Source organism: Anticarsia gemmatalis, chromosome 10 (assembly GCF_050436995.1).
Source record: "Anticarsia gemmatalis isolate Benzon Research Colony breed Stoneville strain chromosome 10, ilAntGemm2 primary, whole genome shotgun sequence".
NCBI classification, from domain to species: domain Eukaryota; kingdom Metazoa; phylum Arthropoda; class Insecta; order Lepidoptera; family Erebidae; genus Anticarsia; species Anticarsia gemmatalis.
In genome coordinates this window covers 11202529-11209162 of record NC_134754.1, presented here as the reverse complement: position 1 = coordinate 11209162, position 6634 = coordinate 11202529, and positions in this window count along the sequence as shown.

The following is a 6634-nucleotide window of genomic DNA, read 5'->3' as shown; positions in this document are numbered from 1 at the left end:
TCCGATTGTAACCTACATAATAATATTGAACAAAACAATGTTTTTCCCTCCAATTACACAGTGTTGTCCAATAGATCATGCATTTCGTAGTCGTAATAGATAATTGTATTTATATCTTTGTTGTGGCTCACCCACGCTTGCCCTATTCCACTTTTGCGAATCGTGTCAATTGCCCCGCAAAAAAAATTGTCTGGTTGCCAACTCCGCTTTTTTAGCGTACACAGTGAATTCTGTTGTGTGGTTATATTTTGTATGAAATTTTGCGTTTTGTGTATATTTTTTGAGTTATTGCATGTTAGATTTGATTTGATCTTAGTACAGGCACACTTTGACCGTAGCAACGAAAGACTTATTTCAATATTACATACTTTTTCTTACTTTTAACAAGACGTAAAATTGACGAAAATATTAATGATTCTGTATGGACTTCTACCAGCTAACTTAATTCAATTATTGATTGCAATTTAAAATCGTCATATACTTCTTGACGGGCCTTAATTTATGTTAAGGAAAAAGTATTTTATATCATTTAGCCTGAATACTGACTTACGAGGTACGATATGCAGGCAGCTGAAGACTAGATTCATTGTCTTTGTAATGAAATATCTAATTCAATACTTAAATTATAACAGAGTACATTGCCCTTATCTGAATTGAGTAGTTGAAATAAAAAGAACGGCATATATTTCAACGAATAATAAAAACTTGTCTAGAAGTCATTTACCTGTGTGTCTATTTATATTTGCTAAATAAATTTCACATTTAAAATATCAAGCGTCTATAGTGATATTACAGTTTAGTGAATGTTCAGACTGTTTGATTGTTTCAATAAAATAGATAAATAAATTGTTATTCACTTTTTTAATAAATTAAATACACATTTGTATCATTGAATGATGCAGTTACTCTGGAGTCAAGTAGATAGGTATGTATGTATTTTATGCTATGTATAATTGCTTCTGTGGTTTGGACTATAGTTTATACGACTGCTGATTAGAAATATTATTCAAGGATTTGGTCGGACTATTGAACTTTTCTAATTTATATTGCAATGTCGTGTGAGTGTTGTAATGTGCCTGAGTGGCAATATGCTAGCCCCTTCCTACAGAAAAATAACATTGTTATTGTTAGAACGTGGATGTTTTCGCACACATATACGCCTACACTTTTTGGTATACTAGGTACGAAGTTATACATGTAAGCAATTACTACACTCTATCTTTGTCTCATTTATGTATTTCGTAAATCTCTTCTTAATAAACTAACCCCTAGTTTTTAAGGTACATAAAGCGGTGGTTTGTCTATTCAATAACGTTTAAGCTCACGTAAAATAACAGTTTGAATAGATAAAGCCTGCGTGCCTCAGAAACCGCGCATAAGTTAGATTTTTAAAGTTTAAACACATAAATATGTTTACGTTCAACCAACAGTAGACAAATAGTATGAAAAGCATCTTAGTTACATATTAAAACAAAAAGCCATTAAACTTATTTCAAGAGTAGCAATATTTTACTCTATCATAATTGCTTTACTATTACGCAATAATATACCTACGCAACTATAACAAAACAGTCATAATAAGGCTCATATTGCCATGAAACTGACAAGAAGCCTGAAGTTCAAAATAACAATATGTAGTAGAGCACCTCATTATTATTCCCACATGAGACCATAACGGTCCGCGCCGAGTCTGTTCGGATTTCACTGATTTTATGATGTTAACGCTAGGGTTTGTATCACACCGAACTGTAAAACTAGTTTTTCAAAAGAGAGTTAGCAGAGCGATGGGCGAAGAAAACAACTACCAATTAGTGTTGATTGAGGTTGATAAACTGATCTAAAAAACTTATTTATTCGTCAGATGGCTAAGATTGAAATTTGAATAGAATCCAACTGCGTCAGAGAGGATCAAAGATGTAATTGTCAGGAATGGCCATTAAACATTGCTACTGCCATTAAATAGACAAGAAGCATAAAGAACTGAGTCTTGTCTTGTTTGGTATACCTTTTACTACTGACTGAATTACTTTTCATGTGGTCAAGGGTTCACACTTTCAAGAACCAAGAAAATGAAACTTGATTGTCATGACTTTTATGCTTATATTAATAAAATATATTGGGACTATTCGCTGATGACGATTTAAAATATGGCGGCATGCACTCTTGTCTTGTTTGCGGACTGAGTTGATTGGTCTTTCAATTGCCAAGCAATGTAACTCAGTGAAACGTTGGACATGTAAAAAGGGTATCGTAGGGTAAAGGTATCGTAATTATTCGAATAACCTTGAATTTTAGTTACATATAAGGGCATGTCCATCACAGTATTATGTTCGCAGATAAACATTCTTAAAAATCACGAACGGCTCTTGTTACGTTCGTCCAGCAAAATCTACATAGCGCAAGACTTCGGTGTAACACACACCGTTTGTTTTGAAGCTCAAGTGCCCGTAAATGAGATACACGCTCGTGTTTTACGAGATACCTTGAGAATTTTACGAGAACTTTCCTAACATGGAGATGTAAATCAATGGGTGTAAGGTGCTTCACTAGATTTCGAGTTTCGGCCTTTGTTCGGCTTTCGGCTTTGAATTTGTTAAGATCTTTGATTGTATTTGAAGTTCTCTGCCAAGATTATCTTGTTGTTCTCGAGGGTTGGTGAAGGTGCAGTTTAAAAAATATAAGCTTTTTCTGGCTACAGTAGAACGCAATTTAGTAGAAGTTTTTTTAAATATATATTTAAACATTATCAGACTGATTTTCATAAAGCATTTTTTTTCCTTTTTTTTTAACCCATTACTGTCCCACTGCATGGCAAGGGTCTCTCCTCCCAAACGAGGAGGAGAGGTTAGGTCACCACGCTGGCCAAGTGCGGGTTGGGGACTAAAAATATATCATCATTAAATAAAATAAATATCTGAATCAGACTGAATCTGGAGCAATTATTGGACTAACGGATAATTATTCTCTGAAATCATATCTTAATTCCTCAAATGACAGCAAACATTCTAAAGCTTCACAGTTATCTCAAAAAGTAATATTGATATCTTCAAACCGTTCAATATTACCCACAAAACTTGGGAAGTCTGTGCACAATTTATATTCCATTGAAAAAACTGTTTGCGCAACTATTTCTCATATTCAATAGCTCAACGGGTTGGGATTTGAATTTCTCGATCCATTACGATCGACTACTTTTCAAACATTGCTCAATGGTTTAGTCAGAAAGGAAAATTGTGTGCATATTGAATAATTCAGTAAGTAGCTTTTTGTTAATATGACTGCAATAAATATACATTTTTCATATTTTATTCGTTAGTATCAATGTGCTTGCTCTTTAATGTTACAATTAAACGTTATACTGATAGTTCATTCGTGTCTGACTGTTTCTCTGCAGTTTGTATGTTTGTTTAATTCACCATATTATTATCACTAAATTAATTCGTTAGATAAAATTCAATGTATAAAATCTTAATGAATAAAAAATGGATAGAATTTCTTAACCTCGTATATTTACGCGATGTAATTTTACCTCAGTGTTATAGTCCGACAACTTAGCAGAGAGCCAAATAAGCTCACAATTAAGTAGCTGTAGTAAACAGATAACGGTCAACTGCACCCCGCTAGTCACTAATGTTTTAAACTCTTCATTTTGTATCTCCAGTCAGCTGCGGACCTCTTACATTAGTTCCTCAACTAAGTCGTTAGACTATAGGTAGAGCAATGACCTTTATCTTAATGAACTTCAAACATCGTTCCAAAGACAATATTTATCATAAGTTAACCGGAAAGTGATATTCCCAGGAAGACAAGCAATGTTATTTTCCGCTAATCTACTCCAAATCTAGTCGGAATTCTCAGAATAAGCTAAGATCGTTACTAGAAGTGTTGCACTAAGTTTGCACATACAATTATTAGCGGACTCTGATCTCGGTAGGATTGGTTGCTAGGCAACTAATGATGTTGGGGAATAACAAGAAGTTCAAGGAACTTGTTGGTCGTTATGTTGGATGAGAAGTTTGACATAAGAAGCAATTATTTAGTCTCATTGTGAGGCAAAGGTATTTCCTTCGAGGAAAAAAAAATCTTGAGTAAAACTTATTGTAAAGTGATTAGACTTTTGTAGATTTTTCCGCAATACATGCGTTATATATTATGTTTTTGACTAGGCGTAAGTATAACTATTATTGAAATAAAATTTCAAAGAAAAATTATAAGAACAAAAGTGTGGAATTTTAAATCAGAATTGTTCAGCTTTTACAACGCTCAATAAAAATCTAAAATTTTCTCAAAAAACCAACACTATAAAAATCAGTTATCCAAGCCCCAAATCTATGCACTTAAAAATTTAATTCAATCGACACACGGCAACTTTAAAACTAAAACTATTAGCGCATATTACAAACTTTTATGAACTCCTAAATCAAACAAGTTGGCCGTTCTCTTGAGCAGTGTGTCCGTCCAACATTGGACAAAGTTCAGTCGTTCCACCGTCCTATTTACATTCCACAACGGATTTGGTCTTTCTAGAAGGCATTTTGGCCTGAAGTTACTTGGATATTAAAATATCTTTGCGGTTCGAATGTTTGAGACGCGATTTAGATTGTGTGTCAAGCGGTTGGATTGGTTATTGAGTATTCATTTGGTGATAGAAGAAAGGTAGTAATATTGAATTCTTCAGGTGAATGTAAAACAGCTCAGTCTTTTTCAGGAATGCTTTTTACGTATTGAGACAACTTCTAAAAACAGATGATGGCCAAATCAAGTTTCACTGTTTTGTTTAGCTTAAGCAGAACTCTCAAGTTATTGAAAGTACATTGAATCAATGCTTAAAACACCATAGACTAAACCAGATTTTCTCGCTTATTCAGGTACCGTAGCATGTGACAAAGTAGAGGAAGAGTGTAAGAAACGCTGAACATATGAGACGCATGGCCAGGAAGAGAGAGAGAGAGAGATTCAGATGCCGTAGCTAAGCTTTACCACTAAAATCTACTAAAGTTTTAACCTGTTGTCACACTAATCAAATGAATACTCTCACTCATCTTCATCAATACAATCTCCAAAAAATCTCGAACCAACACATTCAATTTCCACCTTCAGACACACAAACACGTAATAAAAACATTCGTTCCCCATGATTTCCGGAGTTTCCCCTCATCTACGGCATTTTTCCACTTGACGGGATGAAGCAACTCCGTTAACTCCGTTCTCGCAAATTACTCAACTTGTTCGTTTAATCATTTGTTTGGTTTCGTACCTTTGATTGGGAAGGTTTACGGTTTGTTTGTGGTGAACCATTGATTTCGGACACTTTTGTGGTGAGGTTAAGACTGCCTGTCCACTGTTACGGAAAGAAGTGAAGCTATATCACACTACATATTATTATAATAAAATATTTAAATTATCTGTCTGTCTATTTATGATAAAATCAAAATCTACTGTATGATTTTCACGGGGTTTTCAAAATTAAAGCTTGAGTATATAATTTGTAAAGTTAAGCCCGTGCAAACCGTGTTGATTCTTAAGGCTAATAGTTTCCTTGAATATTGTTAAAGTCGGAAAATAGGTTTTGGTTTCTGAAGGCGATTATGCATAGAGTAAAAATTACATGGCTCTTTTGATTTCTTTTCTATCCAGGAAATACTTTAATCGTTTTAAAATCGCCATCGTCATCGCCGTTCAGAAATTGATTCATATAATATAATACTACCTCAAAAGCATATTGTATTACAACACTCACTTTATGGGGTCTTCTAAGATCTTGTAGAACAACGTAAAGGAAAGCTTTGAAATAACATAACGGCTGTTCTGGGAAGGATGGTGTAGGAAGTGTTCAACATCGTGCCTGCAGATATTCTTGGTAGCTTTAATATCTTTACACATCGTGTATAATAGTGCCCTTGCATTAATACAAGATCAGTTTTACAATAATTGTCACGTTGGCTAATTTGTTGTGCAGTGGTTTGTCACTTTAAATCAGCTTTCAAGCTGTATATGAGTGAAAAATACTGTATAACCAATCAAAGCTTGTACGACATTTATTAGTAAGACAAGGAAGTATATAACATTAATCTTGTTCCCAACGAAGTAGAGAACGACCAAAGACCGCCATTTACAATAATAGCTACAAACTTCTGATGATTCATTTAAAGAGGCGCGATATCTTAATACTATTGACTAGCTACGAATAAATTTTCTATGAAAATCTGATCAGCGCCTCTCGCGGGCGCCATAGAACCTATTTTGGCCGTATATTTTAAATGTAGAACTCTTGATGTTTGTTAGTATTGACTGGTATATGACTAACGTGGTAAGAACTATTTCACAATAAATATAAAAACATTAAAATCTAAATCCTTTCACCTTAAAACAAAGCTCTCTACACTAAAATCGAACAAGAGATTGTGGAGAAATGGAAATTGAACCCATAGTCATGGTTCCTTTAGCATCATGATCGATTTAACCACCGTACCATGCCACTTAAAACTTTTCGACTAAAATAAGTTACGTAGTTCCACGAAAAAAAGAGCCTAAATAAATATTATAAGGCAAGAGGAAATTGAAAACATCTTTTCGTATAAATATGCAAATTGGAACATATCTCACGGTTTTTAGCTATGATACCCTTTTTTGT